This window comes from Diospyros lotus, chromosome 6, assembly GCF_014633365.1.
Source record: "Diospyros lotus cultivar Yz01 chromosome 6, ASM1463336v1, whole genome shotgun sequence".
Taxonomy (NCBI): Eukaryota; Viridiplantae; Streptophyta; class Magnoliopsida; order Ericales; family Ebenaceae; genus Diospyros; species Diospyros lotus.
The window spans coordinates 20,567,809-20,590,963 of NC_068343.1; the positions used below are offsets into that span (position 1 = coordinate 20,567,809).

The window sequence follows — 23,155 nt, forward strand, 5'->3', positions numbered from 1 at the left end:
CCAAATTGTCATCACTCCTCGGCGATCCCTTTCCCTTTCGCACCGCTGCCTTCACCTGGAACGTTTGAATATTCCAGGGACATAGTCCAAATTAGATGATAAAACATCTAAGTGAGAGTTCAAAACACACATTTTTCATGAATGAATGCAAGACATGAAATAAACCAATACACCTGACAAGCCCTAGCCCAAGAGAATCTCAAGCGCTTAACCCTACCACGGGAAAAGAGCAATCTCTCTAAAAGCTATGCCACCATACCGACTCGACGACATGACGCGGTTCTCGCTTAAGAGGGAAAACCAATGCATCTCTCCAGATTACATTCCCACTTTAAGCATCTGGGAACCACCATACAATCCCAACTCCAAAATTTCATATGGACCACCTAGTCATCCTAGTGTAACTTCCCTGACCAAATGGCCTGGCACGGAAACCAAGGCGGCTATCCCAGCATGCTCACCAGCACAAGATATCTCTATTATTCTGTCATGCCCTCGAAGAATTACGGTTACACTATCCAGACAACATCCTAGGCTGACATTCCATATGAACAACACAATATGAACCATCTAGTCATCCTAGTGAAACTTCCCTAACCAAACTGTCTAGCATAGAAACCAAGGCGGCTATCTTGACATGCACTCCAGCATCAGATACCCCTATTATTTCGTCATGTGTAACACCCCAATTCCCGGGAGGGCGTTACGTAACGTAAGATTTCGGGGATATATATATATTTTTTCAAATAAACAACAAAAACTCAACATAAACCGTTCCCCGAAGATCCCGTTACACCTTCTCAGTATATCAACTATGAACCATCAATAAACTAAGACAGGTTTACCAACACAAATGCGGAAGCTAGATCGAACCTTAACAGGTCATAACCGAAACCATTTTATTTATAATATAAAGTTGCACCAACGCTTACATGATGTTCTCAAAATAAACAACATAACTAAAATGTGTATGATGAGTATTTTTAGTGAGATGACAGAACACATTGTGGAGGTTTTTATGGATGATTTCTCTGTCTATGGAGCTAGTTTTGAGGCATGTTTAGAGAATTTAGAGAGAGTTCTAGCTCGTTATGAAGAAACCCACCTTGTGCTTAACTGGGAAAAATGTCATTTCATGATCAAACAAGGTATAGTCCTAGGGCATATTGTCTCTGCTAAAGGAATGGAGGTGGACAAAGCCAAAGTAGAAGCCATCCAAAAATTACCAGTCCCTAAAAGTGTTAAGGACATCAGGTCTTTCTTGGGGCATGCTGGGTTCTATAGGATATTCATAGCATCTTTTAGCAGCATAGCCCGGCCTCTGTGTAATTTGCTCTCCCAGAATGTCCCATTTGAGTGGACATCATCTTGTCAAACCTCTTTTGAGAGGTTAAGAAATGCTCTCATCTCAGCCCCCATTATTCAACCACCAGATTGGTCATTGCCCTTTGAACTCATGTGTGATGCAAGTGATTATGCTGTAAGAGCAGTCCCAGGGCAAAGAAAAGATAAAAAACCTTATGTCATCTACTATGCCAGTAAAACCCTCAATGAAGCCCAAAAAAATTACATAACAACTGAGAAGGAACTATTGACAATAGTTTTTGCATTAGAAAAGTTCAGATCATATCTGGTGGGGTCATTAGTCATTGTTTTCACTGACCATGCAGCTTTGAAATACTTGCTCACCAAACAAGATGCCAAACCGCGTCTTATTAGGTGGATTTTGTTACTCCAAGAATTCAACATAGAAATCAAAGATAAAAAGGGAGTAGAAAATACGGTGGCAGACCATTTGTCTAGACTTCCATGCCAAGACCTTAATCTAGACAAGGAACCAATCAGGGACACCTTTCCAGATGAACAGCTCTTCCTTATCAATGATACCTCAACCTCTGTTACACCATGGTATGCAGATCTGGCTAACTATCTAGCCACCGGTCTAATTCCAAACCATTGGACCAAGCTAGATAAACAAAAATTCTTTAGGAAGGTTAGGACTTATTTCTGGGATGACCCTTACTTGTATAAGTATTGTGCTGACCAAATTTTAAGAAGGTGCATCCCTGAGCATGAGCAACAAAGTGTCATGAATTTCTGTCATACTCTTGCATGTGGAGGCCATTTCTCTATCAAGAAAACAGTTGCAATTTCAAAGTGGATTTTATTGGTCGACACTGTTCAAGGATGTGTACAAGTTCTGTTCAAGTTGCGATCGATGTCAAAGGTTAGGAAGTCTGTCAAGGAGAAACATGATGCCATTACATCCGATCCAAGTGTTAGAAGTTTTTGACTGTTGGGGTATGGATTTTATGGGCCCATTTGTCAATTCATTTGGTCATGAATACATCTTACTTGCTGTCGACTATGTGTCCAAATGGGTCGAAGCAATCCCTGCTAGAACAAATGACCATAGGACTGTGGTGAAATTTTTGAAAGAAAACATATTCAGCCGATTTGGGATGCCACGAGCAATCATCAGTGATTGGGGTTCCCATTTTTGTAATAAAGTTGTGGCAGGATTAATGAAGAAATATGGTGTACTGCATAAGGTTGCAACACCATACCATCCCCAAACCAATGGTCAAGCCGAGTTAGCCAATAGGGAGATTAAGCGCATATTGGAAAAGACTGTTACTGCTAATCGTAAGGATTGGTCCTTACGACTAGTGGACACTCTTTGGGCGTACAAGACAGCTTACAAAACAATTTTAGGAATGTCTCGCTATAGGCTAGTATACGGTAAATCTTGTCATCTGCCAGTGGAAATTGAGCATAAAGCATATTGGGCAATTCAAAAGATCAACAAGAGTCTAACTAAAGCAGGCCTCTCTAGGAAGCTCCAATTGAATGAACTCGAGGAAATTCGGAATAAGGTATTTGAGAATGCACGATTGGCCAAGGTTCGCATGAAAGAGTTACATGATCGGCACATCATTCGAAAAAGCTTTCAGGTAGGGCAACAGGTACTCTTGTATGATTCTCGATTGCATCTATTCCCAGGAAAATTGAAGTCTCGATGGGTTGGCCCCTTTGTAATCAAGTCCATCTCAGGATATGGGGCATTTGAGATAGAAAATCCAGAGTTAGGAGAACTTCTTACAGTCAATGGTCATAGGTTGAAACCATACCAGGGTAGTATTGAGAAGAATGAAGGAGTTGTGGATTTGGATGACGCACCATCATCTGATGAGTAATGGCAGTTTTATGTCGTCTGGGAATCTGACGTTAAAAGACCACCTTTCCATTTAGGTTAAATGGATGTTTCTAGATTTTTTTTTTTAAAAAACAAAATAAAAAAAACAAAAACAAAAACAAAAACAAAAAGTATATAAAAAATTTGTTTCTTTTCTGCATTACTTAAATAGTGTTCCTCTGTGTGCAGTCTAAATAAAACTTTTGCATACGAGTTCATATATTGAAGACCGCCAGGTATGCCTATCTTCTATCATTTTTATTGCCGATTGAGGACAATGCGCAATTTAAGTTGGGGGGTAAGGTGTACTTAAGAATTAATTTATTAGTATTTGAAATTGATCCATTGTGCAAATAATTTTGGTTGACTTGATAATATTGTCTTGTGTGGTATATATGATTTTATTGGGCCCCTAAAAAAATTAATAAAATTAAAAATATAAAAAAAACAATAAAAATATATATAAAAAAAATAATAATAATTGAGAGAGACAGAATTGACGCTGGTGGTAGCCATTCTTCTCGGGCAGTGCAATCACACTGCCCTATAAAGAAAGAGGCACACTGCCAAATGTTGAAAAATGAGACGCTAAACGACACCAAGCCTGACGGTGCAATTATGGCATGCGTCGAGCCGAGTGTCGAATAGTGATGCCCATTACTCTATAAGAGACTCCAAATCTATATGAGGTAAGCCACCCTTCTTGAGCTCAATCTTCTCTCATTTGTGTTATTCGCCGATCAGGTACTCTCATCCCTTTTTGTAAAGTTTATAGTTCTTTACTTTCTTCTTATTAGAGTTTTCTTTAAAAAAAAAAAATGGATCTTCAGCTTTCAAAAATTTGCAAGTACTATCCATCTCTCCCGCAAAATGATTTGAAAAAAATTGATGCTGCTAGATGTGAAAGACTTAGGCTTTTGATGCGTAATAACATTCCTGAAGATATTCGTTGTCTGATCGAAGCAAAAGTTCGATTAGCTGGCGAAACTTCACCTAGTTTTAAGCATTTCCTGGGCTTAGGGAAGAGTAGTTTTGCGAAGAAACGAAGAGCTAAAAGAGTGAATGGTTGTCACAAGTGTGCTCGTTGGACCTGTAACACTCGATGCAAATCTATGGGGTTTACGTCCGTAAATCGAGAAGATAAATTACTTTCATAAAGGATGGACTGAGTAAGGAGTCATTGGATGATATTCGATTGACTCTTGAGACGCATTCATGTGGAATAGTGCAAAGAGAACTTCTTGCTTTATGGAACCAGTTCATAAGTGACCGCCAACGCTATAGTCTTGGGAATCTGACTAAAAACGACCCTCTTTGCCAATCTATAAGAAAATTGGATGGGAAGCTTATCCTCGCTTCATAGAAAGTGTTTAAGCCATTTCTGGACGTAAAACCAGAGGAAGATGTGAGCCACAATCATAACTACTTGTACATACACATGATTTTTGTTTGTATTTATTTCTTGTTGAATTGTTGTATAGCTACTTTTGATTGCCAAACCTCTTTCCAGGGCATACAAAAGAAACAAACATGAAAGGTCAGTTAGTTCGTCGAATCAAAACCATATGTGTACTTTGTGGCTCTCAACTTGGGAGTAATATTTGTTACGCACTTGCAGCAAGCGAACTAGGCCAAAAATTAGGAGAGAAAAAGATTAATTTGGTATATGGAGGGGGAAGTCGTGGGTTGAATGGTTATGTTTCACAAGCTGCACTTTTTGTAAAATCATTTGTGGTAGGTGTAATGCCAATCCCTTTGGCTGAACCACGTATTTCTGGGATTACACGCGATCAACTTATAGAAATGACTTCTATGTCTGAGCGCATGGCTAGTAAGATTTATCAGTCAGACGCTTTCATCGCTTTACCAGGAGGTTTTGGTACACTTGAAGAAATCTTCTATATAATCTCTTGGGCCAAGAGCAATCTGAATACCAAACCCATTGGACTTTTAAATGTTAACCATTTTTTCGATGGGTTGCTTTCTTTTATTGATCAGGCTGTGGACCAACAATTCATTTCTCCTTCAACAAGAAAGATTCTTATTTCTGCATCCACCATCGAGGAGCTGCTAGAGAAATTACATACTTATGTTCCACAGCACGATCCTTATGAGCCTCGGATAGATTAGTCTAAGGCAATCAAAAACAAGCGGCAAAAAGGTTCGATTAATTTAGAATTATCCCTGTAAGGCAAGTCTATGATAAGATGGCTGAGTAAGGAGTACTTTTTGTACTCTTGAGACACATCTCCTATGACTTGTACAAAATTTCTTTTCTTGTGTTCCTAAAAATAAAAAAAAAATAAAAAACTGTGGAATGTTGTTAGGCGAGTCTATGATAAGATGGTTGAGTAAGGAGTACTTTGTACTCTTGAGACGCATTTTGTTTATCTTATGACTTGCATGAAATTTTTATTTTGGTGTGAAAATATAAAAATATATATATGGTATGCTCATTTGTTTGTTTGAGTTTTAGCAGTTCACAGTAAATCTATGGACTTATGGAGTTACAGGTATTCCTAACAATCCTATTTTATTACTACAATTCAAGTTGGGGGGAGTAAGGTATATTTATGAATTATCTGGTCTATGTTTAATTGTGAATTTGCAATTGCATGCTTGTAGTTTTGTGTGAATTAAAAAAAATTAATAAAAAAAAAAAGAATATAAAGAATGTGTGTGCTTTAAATAATGCTATCCCTAAAGCGTTGGAATTATACACTGATAGCCAGTTGAATTTGCAATATGAATCATAAATGCATTAATTTCTTATTTGAAAACGTATATGTATGGAATTAGAATAAATGATTTGCATGCATGGGGTGTTCAATAATTAGAAATTGGTTTATCGGTCATAAAGTCAAAGGCAATGGTAATTAGCTGATTAGCATACTGCATGATCCCTCAACAGAAGTAGAGACTATTACCTGAGTGAGTGTTTGAGCCTAATAATCGTTACTTCTGAGTGAAATAACACTTACTCTAAATATGCTTTATTGTTTATCTCATCTTTTCAATAGCTTCAAAACATCAATTTGCTTTGAATGTCTAGTATGATAGCGGATGAATTTGGTTGGTTTCAAAACTCTGAATTAGTTGACTGAGTAACATTGTTTTGTAGAAGTATGATAGGGGGATCAATTTCTTTCAATTTGGGCCTATTAACCTTTTTCTTTCTTTACATTAACCTCCCTTGCTAGCCCATTTGAGCTGTTCTTAGCACACTTTCTTTCCTTACCTTCGTCTAAACCTGTAACCATATGAAGTTTGTCCAACCTGGTGTGTTTCTAAGAATCAGTCTATATCGGTATTTTCATATAAAAGAAAAAAAGAAAAAAGAAAAAAAAGGGGAAGTTCTCTTAGTTATTCAGCATAAGTGTTTCAAAACAAATGCTGAAGAAAACATTATATCCAGTTTGAGATTAGTGTAAAAAAAAAAAAAAAAATCCTAACACACCATTTGCACACTTTGCCATTTTCTTTGACAACCCGTATTAACCTCATAGCCCCATTACAACCCAGTTTGGTCCCTCTTGATGCTATAAATCATGTGATCTCAGGATTTGAGTTCGGAGCAAGGAATTCTGTTTAAATTCAAAAGTTATTTATCTATGGCATTATTCCAATCATGAAGCTATGTTAATTTCCCTGCTCTTTCATGAAAATACGTTCTTTGTATTTGGGATGACACCGAGTTTGAACTTGTTTTACATTTACTCTTATAACGGTGCACCTCCTTGTGTGTACACCTGAGGAATCGTTTTATTGGAGGGAAAATCCACAGTAAGGCTTAAAGTCAAAACTTCGAGAGAATAATGTGTATTGGTTATCCTGATTGCCATTCCTAAGATTGTATGACCTTTAACCATAAATCTAATTTTGAATGTTCAACTTATTTTGAATGTTCTACTCTACGCATTTTGGTTTCGAATTTGAAATTTTTATATTCATGCAAGTATTGCGATTAGATCATGGCTGGTGTATAATCCGATTGCTAAGGGATTAGCAATATTCAAGTTGGGGGGTGTGATAAGGGTCAATATTTCCTATATCCTACTGAATTATGTCCCTATTTTGGCTTTATATTTATGCTTAAAGTAAATAATTATTCGTATTACATATTATTTCAGGATGAAACAAGGAAGTTGGCTTCTACAATTAATTAGGGGCATAATCGAAGACATTGGATTACCCATTTTAAAATTTCTCAAATTCAAAGGCCAATTTAAAGGATATTTCAAGTGCACTTGGCCCAACTATCAAATGGAATCCAACCAAAGGCCCAAGATCAACCAAAGGCCCAAGACCAATCAAAGGCCCAACAAAGCCCAATTTGTAGAAGACTTTTCTTTGTTTTGTAATTTTTTTATAAGTGATTTACAACCTAAAGTCTTTTGTATTCTTATGAGAAGTCCACCACACAAAGTCTTTTGTATTTTTTGTCTTTTACCTAATTTTCTTCCATTAGTTAGGTGAATATTTTGTTGAATAATTGTGTGGCTTGTATTGCATCTTGTGAGCTATAAATAGCTCACTTTGGTGCATTTGTGAGGGGTGGTTATTACTTGAATCAAAGTTTAGTTTTGTTCTTAGAGTTTCCCTTAGAGAATTGCTCTTATTCTCTCTCTTGTTTTCTCTTGTAATCTTACTTCCTTTCTTTCTTCTTTTAAATTCTTATGTCATTTATTGTTACTTTATTATCCACCGCCTAAATGGCCAGTTAATTTCTGCCTTTAAATTTCTGCAATTTTAATTCTTGTCTTTCAATTATCCACCGCCTAAATGGCCGGTTAGTTTCTGCTACTTCAATTCTTATCATTTAAATTATGTTATTTAAAATTATGCCATTTAAATTCTTGTTAATTAACTTTTAAATGGAAATGAGTAACTAAATCTAATCTTGGGTTAAGGCAAGGACAGTGTCCAACGCCAATGATTCCCAAAGAAAGCTGCGCTTAAAATGAGTATCATTAATTTAAATTTCAGTATGAGTGAGTTTTAATTATTGAAAAATCACTAGGTTTGGATTGGAGCGTAAGCCTAACTTGGAGCTTTCATGTCACGCATGAGAGTCACTAGAACTGGAAACGCTATCATACCCAAACCCGGATGATTAATTTAGTTGTTTTGTATATTAATTGTAATTAGATTTATGGTAGTTGCTTAAATTAGAATCCCGCATATCATGTATGGGGATTCCTTAAACTAGAACTATCATCATCTCTAATTGCATTTAGTAACAAACCATCATATCTGAAATTAAATTAATGTTACTAACATTGTTTGCTAAAATTTGGGAATCAATGGGTTGGTGCTGAAATTGTCTTAACTCAAGTGCTATCCAATTTAATATCCTCACATTAAGCATTTATTTTAACTTTTACCTTGCTTTATTTTCTAATATTTGTTATAAAAAAATTCATAAAACAAAATCTTGTTACCAATTCATCTAAATGCGTGTGCGTGTGTGTGATATTCTTTTGCTTTTGCCATAAATAAATCTCTCAGTGGACGACCTGAACTCATCCAGAAAATATAAATTTAAATTTGGACTACAACTGCACTCTTACACTGACGAGTATAAACCTCACCTAAATAAAAAAATATATATATATAAAATTTTTATTGTGTTTTGTTTTGTGTTTTAATTCCAGGGTGAGAGTGCAGCCAAGTGGTGTGTGGCGCGTGCAGCCACGCGCCACTTTCTTCCTCGATTTTTCAGGCGCCGACGATTGCTCCGATGGAAGATCTGATCCCACCCCCTTCAAGCCCTCATCCAGTCGATCACAATGTCTCAACTTCAAGGCCGAAAAGACACTAGCAAAGCCACCGAAAGGCCAGTTGCAGGCGGCGGAGGTGGTCCGCTTCAGGTTTTCCGGCCAGCCTTCAAACAGCCTCCAAACGTAATGAAAAACCTCCCAAAAACTCCAGAATTGATCCCTGACGCCTCGAGACCAAAATCCCTCTATCTCTTGCCTTCGATTCTCACCAAAACGTGAGCAATTTGTGTGAAAAGAATCGGCTGAACCCTTGCCCTTTTATAGGCAATTTTCAGCCAAAATCTGGCAAATCAGTGGCCAATCCTTGGCCATCACATCGCCGAGATCGGCCTCCATGTGCGTGGATTTGCGGCGGCCATTTTGGCTTGCTGCATTCACATTACAATTTTTGCTAAATTGCATTTTCACCCCCTAATTTCATCAAATCTCATTTTGGCCCCTTCCATGATACCCCTGATCTTTCCAACACCATCACTAAGGCCCACAAGTTTAGTACTTCTCATTTTATCCTCAAAATTCCAAAAAAACATCGTCTTGACCTTCCTTGGGCAAAATTAAAAAATTTGCACTTAGGCCTGGCTAGTCAATTTAACCTTAAATCCATTTGTTTCAACCCGAAATCACTTAAGGGTTGTTCTACACATAAAATATTAGTCATTAACATACTTTGTTGACTTTTTGGATGATCCCTACGTTGATTCAGTTTTCTCAGCCTAGTCGACAGCTGTACCGAAAACTGTTCCCAATCCAATTTCTTTCATCACCAAAAATCATAACTCGAATCATTCGTCGATAATATACCATTTTCCTTGGCTATCTAGGGTTCGGGGTACTCCCTTCGTCTAATTCAGCCATCTAAAGCTGCGTTAGTGTATCCTATAGCCTTATTTTTCTGAAAATTCCACTTGTACCCTTTATTAAATATTATTTATAGCCTTAAATCATTCCCGGGTATTACATTCTCCCTCCTTAATAAAGTTCGTCCTCGAAATTTGGTCCGTGATAATTGTGTCACTACTATTGCTAATGAATCCCAATTGAAAAGTCCTAGATGTATCATTCCTAATCCTTGGCAATCATTCTTAACTTACATCTCTATACAGTCCGAGCCTACCAGACACGTCTCTTATTTTCCAGAATATCCCGTTGTAACTCTAAACAGGCAGTTGTACATATCCAAATGATTCATAATACTTAATATCATTCCCAATCGTGTCCTCAAAATACATTTCATTTGACTCCTAATTCTCCCAATCTACTATAATGCTAATGTATATGATAAGATCACACAGAAATTGATAACATTGAACTTTAACTCAGCTGCCATGATCGCACATAAATTGATAACATTGAACTTAACTCGGCGTACCTTTTCTCCATTGTCGGGTAGATATCTTCGTCATCCTTTGACAGGTAGAAGACTCGTCCAGGGCAAGGTTTTTGTGCCTCGTTTGCTTTTCCCAGTTGCTCCATCTTCTGCCTCTTTGGACATTCGCTCAAGTAATGACCGGGTTGTTGACACGTGAAACATGTGATCCTCATTCGATTCCCAGTCGAAGGTGCCTCTTTATTCTTAAGGCAGTCATTTTCCTTATGTCCTTCTTCACCGAATGTAAAACAGCGACATATCTTTGGAAACATTGTTTCCCTGAGTGTATCTTGTTGCATCGGGGACACGGCTCACTGTCTTTGGAGTTCCTTCCATCTAATTTATGTTCCCCACCTTTCGGATCTTTCTTCTTTTCGTCCGATCTAATCAATCCAACTCGCAGTAGATTAGTCTCAATGGATAAGGCTCTATCCAACGCCTCGTTGTAGGTGTCCAAAGTCCACGAGCTAAGAGCTTGCTACAGTCCCACTTTTAGTCCACCCATAAATTTTTGGGCTTTCTGCCACTCATCGGCTTCGTACATAGGTACATACCGGATCAGTTGGGTAAACTTGACATCATATTGAGTCACCTACATCTTGTCAATCTTCTTCAATTTCATGAATTCTCAAGTTTTTTCTTCTCTCCAGCTCCGAGGAAAATACTTTCCGTTAAACGCTTCTTTGAATCTTGCCCAAATCACAGGTTGAGCTTGCCTCAGCCTTGGATCTTGCTCTATTTGCTTGGGTGTCCTCTGCAAAGCTCGCTGGATTGATTGCCAGCATCGTGTAGCCTCTTCCTCTAACATGAATGTAGCACAATTAACTTTCTCTTCGTCACTACATTGCAAATGTTGGAGCAACTTCTCAGTTTGCTCCATCCAGAACTCGGCTATGTATGGGTCATCTTCTGCTTTTTCCCTGAATACCGGGGGTCTTTGTCGGCGATACTGATCCAACACATGAGTGGTATGCCTCAGCGGCTCGTTTCTCGTTACATGTGTCAGCATACCTTCCAAGATTCTTTCCATTCGGTCAAGTCTATTCTCACTAGGACCTAATCGTTCCTCTTGTCGTCCATCGTTAGTGACATGATTCGTAGAGCGGCTGCGATGACTGCTACTACTGTTGCTCTCGCCTCGATCACTGAGATCCGTGACTCTCTGAGTTTTCACCATCTGAAAAAGAAAAACACTTTCTTAATCAATGCTAATCTCACTTAAAGATAATCTCAATCTTGCTAACCAATCTTTTGGGTCCCACAACCATAAAAGGTACCCTGTCCAAATCTTAATTCATGAGTAGCCAAAATTTCTAGTCTCCAATAGCCTTCACGGGATTCAATCCTATATCCCGGCCATTTCATTCTCTAGATCAACATTTGAACTAACACACTTGACTCGTTCCCATGAGTAGTTTCCTTGAGGTAACTCTACCTTGATCCTCACAACATTTATTTTGAGATCCCTATAATCAAAATCGATCTTCCGAATCCTTAAACTCTATTCTCAACAACACTTATCGAATCATCATAAGTTTAATATTCCTAGGATCCTCAATCTAACTGAATTATTCCTAACTCGATCATTCACGATAACTACCAGCTATCCCATTATTCCACGTAAGGACTTTGTTATTGACCTCAAATCGATAATTTCTAAATTTCCAACGAAATCTATAATCCTCAAATAACCATTGCCCTAATTAGAGTCCCTTAAGTTTCAAACCCTAATCAGAGTCCCTTAAATTTCAAACCTTCACTTTGATACCAATTGTAACACCCCACTTCTCTGGAGCATTAGGTAACGTAAGATTCCGGGGATATTGTTTTTTCCAAACAACGGAAACCCAACATAAATCGTTCCCCGAAAATCCTGTTACACCTTCTCAGTATATCAACTATGAATCATCAATAAACTAAGATAGGTTCATCAACTCAATTGCGGAAGCTAGATCGAAACCTTAACAGGTCATAACTGAAACCACTTTATTCATATTATAAAGTCAAACCAACGTTTACATGACGTCATCAAAATTAACAACATAATTGAAAACGACATAAAGTAAACTATCCACTAATCGCCGTCACTCCTCGACGATCCTTTTCCCTTTCGCACCGCTGCCTTCACCTAGAACGTTTGAATATTCTAGGGACATAGTTCAAATTAGATGATGAAACATCTAAGTGAGAGTTCAAAACACACATTTTTCATGAATGAATGCAAGACATGAAATAAACCAATACACCCGACATGCCCTAGCCCAAGAGAATCCCAAGCGCTTAACCCTACCACGGGAAAAGAGCAATATCTCTAAAAGCTATGCCACAATACTGACTCGACGACACGACGTGGTTCTAGCTTAAGAGAGCAAACCAACGCATCTCTCCAAATTATGTTCCCACTCTAAGCATTTGGGAACCACCATACAATCCCAACTGCAAAATTTCACATGGACCACCTAGTCATCCTAGTGTAACTTTCCTGACCAAATAGCCTGGCACGAAAACCAAGGCAGCTATCCCAGCATACTCACCAACACAAGATACCTTTATTATTCTGCCACGCCTTTGGAGAATTATGGCTACACTATCCAGACAACATCCTAGCCACCTAGTCGTCTTAGTGCAACTTCCTTGACCAAACGGTCTAGCACGGAAACCAAGGCAGCTATCCTGACATGCACACCAGTATTAGATACCCCTATTATTCCGTCACGCCCTTGGAGAATTATGGCTACAATATTTAGACAACATCTTAGGCTGACATTCCATACGAGCACAAAACGCAAGATAATGCCACATGTCCCAATTCAAAGCATCATATAAACAACATTTTATAAAATGCAATGCACAAGTTTGAAACGTTTAGGGGCGAACCTCCCTCATAAAACCAACCGTCACCGGTTATCATTTACATGCAACAAAACCATTAGCATGAACAAGTCATGTTTGGTAGTGAACAACTCACAACTTAAAACCAAGTTTCTAGGTAGAACACTCACCTCGAACAATTCGGATTGCCTCGATCCATGTGCACTGCCTCGATTTGCGTGCCAAATCACAGACACTTGTGTTTATACTCAACCTCAAGCCATAATATTCCCTAAACACCGTATTTAATTAAGGGAGCATCAAAATCCATTTTCCTCAATTTTTCCATAATTTTCGCCATTTTTCTCTCATTTTTCACCTCAATAATTCTAAAATAATTATCTCCTCAAACATTTTTCCAAATATTTCAACATGATAAATCATAAAATAAATCAATAAAAATTCTAGAAGAAAAATACCGAAAAATCCCTTGCTCACGCGCCCTTACGCACTCAGCGCGTGGGTGCGAGTGGTGTGTGGCGTGTGCTGCCATGCGCCACCTTCTTCCTCGATTTTTCATGCGCCGATGGGTGCTCCAATGGAAGATATGATCCCACCCCTTTCAAGTCGTCATCCAGTCGATCACAACGGAACAACTTTAAGGCCGAAAGGACACTGGCAAGGCCACCGGAAGGCCAGTTACAGGTGACGGAGGCAGTCCGCTTTGGGTTTTCTGGCCAGCCTTCGAACAGCCTCCAAACATAATGAAAAACCTCCCAAAAACTTCAGAATTGATCCTTGACGCCTCGAGACCAAAATCCCTCTATCCCTTGCCTTTGATTCTCACCAAAATGCGAGCAATTTGTGTGAAAAGAATTGGCCGAACCCTTACTATTTTATAGGTAATTTCCAGCCAATCAGCGGCCAATCCATTGCCACCAAGCATCCCTCGGCCGTATACGACCTCCCCCAACTCCTCCCCGGTTGTCCCATTACTGAGATCAGCCTCCATGTGCGTGGATTTGCGGCGGCCGTTTTGGCTTGCTGCATTCACATTGCAATTTTTGCTAAATTGCATTTTCACCCCCTAATTTCATCAAATCTCATTTTGGCCCCTTCCATGATACCCCTGATCTTTCCAACACCATCACTAAGGCCCACAAGTTTAGAAGTTCCAAAAAAACATCGTCTTGACCTCCCTCGGGTAAAATTAGAAAATTTGCACTTAGGCTCGGCTGGTCGATTTGACCTTAAATCCATTCGTTTCAACCTGAAATCACTTAAGAGTTGTTCTACACATAAAATATTAGTCGTTAACATACTCCGTTGACTTTTTGGATGATCCCTACATTGATTCGGTTCTCTCAGTCTGGTCGACAGTTATACCAAAAACTGTTCCTGATCCAATTTCTTTCATCACCAAAAATCATAACTCGAATCATTAGTCGATACTATACTATTTTCCTTGGCTATCTAGGGTCCAGGGTACTCCCTTCATCTAATTCGGTCGTCTAAAGCTACGTTAGTGTATCCTATAGCCTTATTTTTCTAAAAATTCCACTTGTATCCTTCATCAAATATTATTTATAGTCTCAAATCATTCCCGGGTATTACACTCCCAAAATTTAAAGGCCCCTAATTTTAAAAATTTATAATATATATTTTTTTATTTTTTTAATAATAAATATTTTATTATAAAAATTAAATATAAAACATAATAAACCTTTTCATCTTCTCTTCTCCATTTTCTAATTTTTTACCGTTGTTGTTATTCCCAAATTCCAATTCCCATAATCCCACAAAACCCATTTTCCCTTTCAAAATTTTCTCTCTTCCCCCCCCCCCCCCACTCTCTCGCACGTGTTCTTTTTTACGGTCACTACACACAACACACTCACTGCTTGGCAATGCCTATAAGGAACCGTTCCTGAAAGTCCCATAAACACAAGAGTTTCGAGAGGAAACCCTCACTGAAATGGAAACAAATGCAGACTAAAAAAAAATATCTTTAAAGAGCTTTTAATTAATATACACAAGAGAAGCAAAAATCATATAGTACACAATCTTTAATGACAACATTAGGGCTCGCATGCCCGTATATCCCATAAGAAACACCATGCCTAGCATAGTAAGACAATATTCTTCCTAAACTCAAAGCAAGAAAAAACGCCTAAGAATCTTCCAGTTAGGGTGCCTCTGTACACAACATCTATCATAAGGAAAGCTAAACTCGACTAAACCCACTCTCAATTGTCTTTCCATGCTTACCTGGAATGATGTAAAGCAAGAATGAGTCACAAGACTCAGCAAGTATATATATATATATATATATATAAGAAAAAGGATAACATGGTTGTTAGCTAACTCACCCATAAACGTCCCCACACATGATATATATCACATATCAAGCCATGCTATGAACCGTAATGCCAAGTCATAATAAAAAATGCATAAATGCACACATATGGTCCTTGAGACCCACATAAGAGATCACAACCAATGGCTCCCAAGGCCTTATATACAAACCTCCTAGTAGCCATAACAGGCTACCATAACGGAACCATGAACATCACTACATCAAAGATCTCAGGCTGCTATGGGACTCGAATCCCCAGTTTTACACATCACAATCACAAGCCAAGCCTCATCGGGGCGGTACTCCCGATACCCAGAATAGTAAAACTCATGAGCCAACACTCCCTCAGGACAGTCCTCCCGTCTCCGGAATAGGTGTACATCTCGTGGATAAAACCAGCACGCACAAGGAACCATGCAATACGACATATAAAGAAATGCAATGGCTCTTGCAAGATAAACGTGATGTCAAGGCCCACATAAGCCAAGCATCAGGCCATGCTACACCCACATAGTAATTCTCACATGCGAATGCTCTACATGCATATGCTTGCCCAACATACACAAGTCAACACTCAACAAGCCAATTGTGTCATGCCAATGCTCACACTCCCAACCAATACAAATCATGACCCCCAATAAATGCAACCCATGCCCCAACAACACAATGCAATGTAATATGGCAAGTAAGCTAAAATACAATAACCACCGAACACTGGCCTTTTGGAACCTATCCCACAAGGGTACGACATCATTCCACAAGGAAATGTAGGGAGAATAAGCCCTACTTGGCTAGCGAATACAAAATGCATTAGAAATGCTCAGGAAACCTCTTATACTCTCATAAAGAATTACATCTAGAAGCCTCATCATTTATCCCATCAATAGATCTCATTATACTTCAATCATGCCCCAAAGTAAGTGATTTATTCGCCAAGAACTAGAGCAAGGCCAACTACCCAAAATAGAAAATTATATGTCAGTTGGTACTTCATGGGACTCTAACCGGTACAATTCTTGTTCAAATAATCCAAATTATATATAAAATTGAATCTTATCGAGTCTAGTTTACAACAATTTAAACGGTTCCTAAATCAGATATCTACACAAAAAGTCATGGCCAAAATCGTATGACTGTGCAAAGTTGTCTAGAACCTTTAGTCGACTAATGAGAAGATTAGTTGACTATTGAAAAGCTTAGTCGACTGGGCTAAGAGCTGATCTTCCGGGGGTCAGCTAACCCACTAATTAGTAGACTAATGAGACTAGAAATGCACAGAAACGATCGAGAACACCCCAAAACCATCCCAAAACCCACCATAGTCCATCCAAATCCCAAATATATCATTTTCATGAAGAGATGAGATAGAAGAGTTCCTCATTTCAGCCATAACCTCAACTTACCAAGATTCCACCAAAAATTATACGAAATGCAATCAACCAAATTGTTGTAAAACCTCAACCTTCCACACAAACATCCCTCCCCCCCCCCCCCCAACCAAAAAAAAAAAAAAAATCCAAGAACATACTCTAAAATTCCATGATCCAAGGACATCTAGAAAAACCCCAAGATTCTAGTTTACATCCCCCATAGAAATGGAAATAGATTCACAACGGTATGAAGAAAAAGAAAAGGGAACTTGCACATCAAAGATGAAAAATAGGTGCAAGCAAGAACTTGCCTCTATTTGGATGAATCCACCGAAGATTTCAGCTACTAATCCCATGAATTTAAATCTCCAACTTCAATTTCAAAGAGAGAATAAAAGAAAATGGGAGAAGAGAAGAATTGGATGGAAGAAGAAAATAAGAGGGTTTGAAGAAGAAGAACAAGAATGGGAGAGAATGAGAGATTTCTCTCTTTATATACCATGCCACATTTCCCATTTTTCCCTTCTTCTTTTCTTTTAATCTCCACCTTATCCCTTGACCATTTAAATAATCCTTAAAATTTTCATTCAACTTAGTTTACATAGGTTCCACATCCATACATCATTTCCTCTTCTCTTTTTTTTTTCTTCCTATTTCCCATGTATTCCCATAAACACATGCACATTTACTTCTCTTTACCAACATTAAAGCCTAATAATTCTAAACATCACCCATGCAAACTAATTCCCAAAACATAACTCAGATCATTTGACTTTTCAAGTCATATTTCATCTTATCCATTGGACTTTTCCATGCACATAAATTTTGCTTGCATTGAAACCATTCACAACACATTAATTATTTTCAAATTCCCTTAGGTCAAATAATACCCGAATATAACACTCATTAAAATATTATCAAAATAATCTAGACCCACTAACGGGTCATTATAATGCCGACCCAAGGTGTATTATTTATTTTTTTATAAAAAAAATTAATACACTTGAGAAGACCTCTACAAATTTTTTCGTTTAAAGCCCCCCAATTCGTTGGGTCAGCTCTACTGAACAGTTCCTCAAGACCCACGATCTAGTCTTCGCCGATAGGCCGCCTCACGAGGCATCCAAGTACATATCTTACAAGCAAAGGAACTTGTCCTTCGCCCCATGCGGGCCTTACTGGTGAAACATGCGAAAGCTCTACATCCTTTAGTTGCTTAGTGCCAACAAGATCGCTTCTTTCCAATCCGTGAGGAAGGAGGAACTTGACATTTTTGTCGACAAGATCAAGCAACAGGCAGCTTGGGAGTGTGTGGCGGTGGATCTGAGCACTATGGTTTCATCCACGACCGCCGACATTAGTATTAGATGGTGATCGAGAAGAAGTACGAGGAGGAGGAGTTGGACAAGAGAAAAGGTTGAAAGCGGTGGTGAGAGAGGGGATGAAGCTGGGGGCAATTCCTAACATTGGAGACTACTACCCCTACATTGGAAAGCTTGATTTACAGGGGCTAACTTAGCGAATGAAGGCTATAAGCTAGGTGTTTGATCAACTCTTAGAGAATATCATCAACGAGCCATGTTCAAGACAGGGGTCGAGGCCAGAACAAGGACTTTGTTGACATCTTATTAGCTTTCATGGAATCTGAACAAGCTAACTTCCAGATTGATCGCCGCCATGTCAAAGTGATGATACTAGTAAACTAACTCACTCAATCACAAGATACATGTCAAGTTAATTGCGGTCTCTTATTTTAGTGGAGATTTGTTTTAATCTGTCTTTTTTTTTTTTTTACTAGCAAGTAAAATCCTAACAAGATTATGTTTCCTATCCTGAACTAATTACACATTTTGCACATCTCAACAACAATGAAAAAGAAAAACAAATACTTTTATGAATTGTTGGATGTCATGGTACGAAGATAGATGCGTGGGACACCATTACTCATTCATTTTCTTTTTAAATTACTAATGTACAATTGTATTAAAATGGAATAACTGGATATTTTTTTTGTAGGACATGCTTATAGGATCCATGGACACTTCAGCAACAACAGTATAGTGGATTCTTTCTGAACTTCTGAGGCATCCACGAGTGATAAAGAAGGTCCAAGATGAGCTTCAACAATTGGTGGGCATGGCGAGAATGGTAGAGGAATCGGATATAGACAAGCTGGACTACTTGGGCATGGTGGTGAAGAAAGCCTTGAGGCTGCAACAAATAGCGCCATTGATGGTTCCTCATGAAGCCACCTAGGACTGCGTCGTCAGTGGCTACCACATACCGTGAAAAACTCGACTCATCATCAACATATGGGCGATTGGCAGAGACCTAGCTAAATGCATGGACTGACCCGAAGAAGTTTTTGCTCAAGAGATTTGAGGGGAGTAATATCCACCAGGAGAGAGAGAGAGAGAGAGAGAATTATCATTCAACAATTTACAAAGGGAGGTGAATTGGGTTATCATTCACTCGGTGTAACTGTTTGCTTTCGTTTTGTGGACGACTCCAGATTTCTCATTCAAAGGATAGAATCGAATAGCTATGGCAATAATACCCAAGAGGGATGTGAATTGGGTTATTTAAAATTTTGATATAAAATTAAAAAATTTCTTACTTAAGAAGAACAAAACTTTGATGCAAGTTAAGGATGGTCGAAAGATTGCAAAACACAAATTATGAAATGCAAAGTAAGAGCAATTGAGTGATAGAAGCTATGTATAATGGTTTGGCTTGAACAAGCCTAGTCTACTTCTTAGCTCTTTATTAAGAATTTTCAAGCAAATTGCTATAACTCTCCTATCACACCGGATAGGCCTCTAGCACTAATCTAGGAAAATACAATCCTCTTGCTTAGGCAAACAAGTCCTTTAGTAAAGCTAGGTGAAAATACAACCTCCTACTTAGGTACAAGTAGGTTATCTAGTTATATGAGCTAGGAACACAAATAGTGATACAATAAATGAATCTCTAAGAGTATGCCCTCTTAGTTACAATGTAATCAAGAACAAGAATAAGGCTAGAAATATAATTATACACAATTAAACATAAGCCTTGAAATAAAGAGATTTAGGGCACCAATAAAGCACGATAAATGATGATCACTTGGGAGCTTGTAAATAGATCACTTGGGTATCTTGAATTCTCCTCTTAACTTGTATTTATAGAGATTTAAAGGCTTGATCGAGAATCTTGTCATTGAAAGTGGAGAGACCACTTTGAGAGAGTGGATGAACTAGTAATTACATGTTGTCTGCGGTGAACCAGTCGAAAGCTTCATTCAACCGGCCGATAGGTTAGTTCAAATATTTGAACATTGGTCGACAGGTGGATCAAGGCGGTCAACAACTTCACAAGACCAGTCAAGATGCAGAGACGGTCGACAACAAACTATAAAGAGCATGTTGTTCAACCGGTCAGCAACCTATATTAGGCGGTCGACAAGATGTGAAAAATCGATTGGCAGGTACAAAGAACCAGTCGACAACTTGTCTCTTGCTTTGAAAAAATATGCTATGATTTTTCAATGACATTTAGAATCAATTTTTGAAGAATGTTTTGGCCAATGTGTTTAAGACAAATTATTTTGATTTTACAAACTTTTCATTAAGAAAAATATGCCATAGAGATGAGATAGTTTATTTTTGATAGAATTTGATTTTATTTGCATAAGGTAGCTTGTTTTCATAAGATGGTTTGAAATTCATTTTATTTTCATAACATATGTAAAATTTGTAAAGTTTTGTGAATCATCAAAACTAAAACATCAATATTATCACTCTCTACCATCTACGTGTATTGGGCTTCGATTTTTATTCTTCCAAAGCGAGTGACTAAGGACATTAAGCAATTGGTACGCAATTTCCTTTGGAATGGCAATGAAGCAGCACTACAAAAAATTAGTGTTTTAACGACGAAAAATTTCGTCGCTAAATTTTTTAGCGACAGATTTAGTGACGGGTACCTTTCCGTCGCTAAAAAGGGCATCGATGAAATTTAGCGACGAGGTTAGTGACGAGTATTTTTTAGCGACGGAATCAGCGACAGGGGTTGTACCTGTCGCTATATAAAATTTAATTTTTTTATTAAATTTTATTTAACCCCGTCGCTAAATTCAACCCCAAAATTCAAAATTCAACGCGCGCTAGGCCCCGGCCTCCCCTCATGTGTGCCACGTGGCTACGCCTATGCTCGCCACGTGGTAGCGTTGGGATATTATTCCTAGCTATTATCTCAAGCTCTTTACCAGATTCGAACCCCCAACCTCTCATAACCAAGTTCTGCGCGCGATCCAGCCAATCTGGAAGCTTTCTTGTTTATTGATGTATATAAAATGTATTTATAGTATTCTCTTCCAAATATTTCAAAATTATATTTATACACCAAAATTTCTCAAACTTATTTAGTGATATTAATTTTAATATTAATGTTAGTAAAGGGAAATGAATATTAATTTTAATTTTAATTTTATTTCGTTATTAATTCAAATAAAACTTTATTAATTATTATATTAGCAGTGAAAAATTATGTTTTTATTTTGATTTTAATTTTTAATATATTTAAAAATTATTAGTTTAATTTCTACTAATATTAATGTTAGTAAAAATTATTATAATATGTTTAAATGTAAAATTTTTGATTTTTTACTTAATTTTTTTTATTTTTTAGCGATGGCGTTGACCCCATTACTATATTTTGATTTTTTTTATTTTGTTTTTTTTAGCGAGGAGGAGTATCCCGTCGCTAAATTTGAATTATTTTATTTAATTTCTTTTATGTTTTAGCTATAGGGTTGTCTTATCGTTAAATTTTAATTCTTCATTTAATTATTTTTTATTTTTTAGCGATTGGGATCCCCTAGCTAAATTTAATTTTTTTTATTTAATTTTTTAGCGATGGGCGTACCTCATTGCTAAATTTTAATATTTTTATTTAATTTTTTTTATTTTTTAGCGACGGGTGTACCCCGTCGCTAAATTTGAATTATTCATTTTTTTATTTTTATTTTTCAGCGATGGGTTGACTAATTGCTAAATTTGAATTAAAATTTAGCGACAGGCTCATCCCCATGGCTAAAAAATAAAAAATAAGCGTACCCCGTCGCTAAATTTTAATTTTCTTATTTATTTTTTTTTAGTAGCTGGTGTACCCCATTGTTAAATTTTAATTTTTTATTTAATTTTTTTACTTTTTAATTTAATTTTATTTAAATTCTTTTCATCTAAATTTTTATTTTTATTTAATTTTTAGCGACGCGATTGGTCTCGTCGCTAAATTTTAATTTAATTTGTTTTTATTTTTTAACGACGGGTTGACCTGGTCTCTAAATTTGATTTTTTTTTTAACTTTTTAGCGATGGGTTGACTCGTCGCTAAATTTGAATTATTTTATTTAGTTTTATTTAATTTTTTTTTTATTTTTTAGCAACCAAGGTTGACCCCGTTGCTAAATTTTAATTTTTTTATTTTTTAGCTACGGGATTGAGTCCCTCGCTAAATTTTATTTTTTTTTATTTAGTATTTTTTATATTTAGCGACGAGATTTCCGTCGCTAATTCCATCACTAAATTAAGTGATGGGGTTTCCGTCACTAACCCAAAAAAATATTTTAAAAAAATAGCGACGGAAGCGACGGAATAATTCCGTCGCTAAAATACATTTTTCTTGTAGTGCAGATTCTCATAAATCTAAAGTAGCTTGGCATGAGATTTGTTGTCCAAAGGAGCAAGGGGGTTTCAGTCTAAAACCTTTGTATGTTTGGAATCAGACCCTTGTTGTCAAGCTTCCGGTACCTGTTCTTGGGAAAGAATGAGTCTCTTTGGATTAAGTGGGTCTATACCTATCGTGTTAAAGATAGATGTTTTGGTTGGCGGATTAAGAATGGTCGGAGAGCATTCTTATGGCACGATCAGTGGCATTTTCTTGGAGTGCTCATATATCATTTCTCTCGCCAATTACCCCATCAATTAGGCATTTTTAATTTGGCTAGTGATAAGACTTAATTGTATATATATTTTTATCTAATTTTTATCTTAATCTTGTATTATTTTTTTTCTACACAAAATGTGTGTTTTTATAAATTTTACATTATTTTAATCTTTTTTATATGAATCCATCAAAGGAAATAAATTCGAAGATTTGGACATAAAAAAGAAAAAAGAAAAAGAAATATTATAAAGTTAACTTCAAAATTAATATTATAAAGTAATATTATAATATAAATAAAAATAAATAAGTATTTTAAATAATTAATATTATAATATAATTAAAATTA

The 23,155-nt window shown here is 37.2% G+C and overlaps 1 pseudogene; it reads left to right on the plus strand.

Annotated features, from left to right (window-relative positions):
• Positions 1-19,337, plus strand: part of LOC127804382 (cytochrome P450 71AU50-like) — a 34,473-nt pseudogene extending 15,136 nt beyond the window's left edge.
• Positions 19,338-23,155: the final 3,818 nt, after the last annotated feature.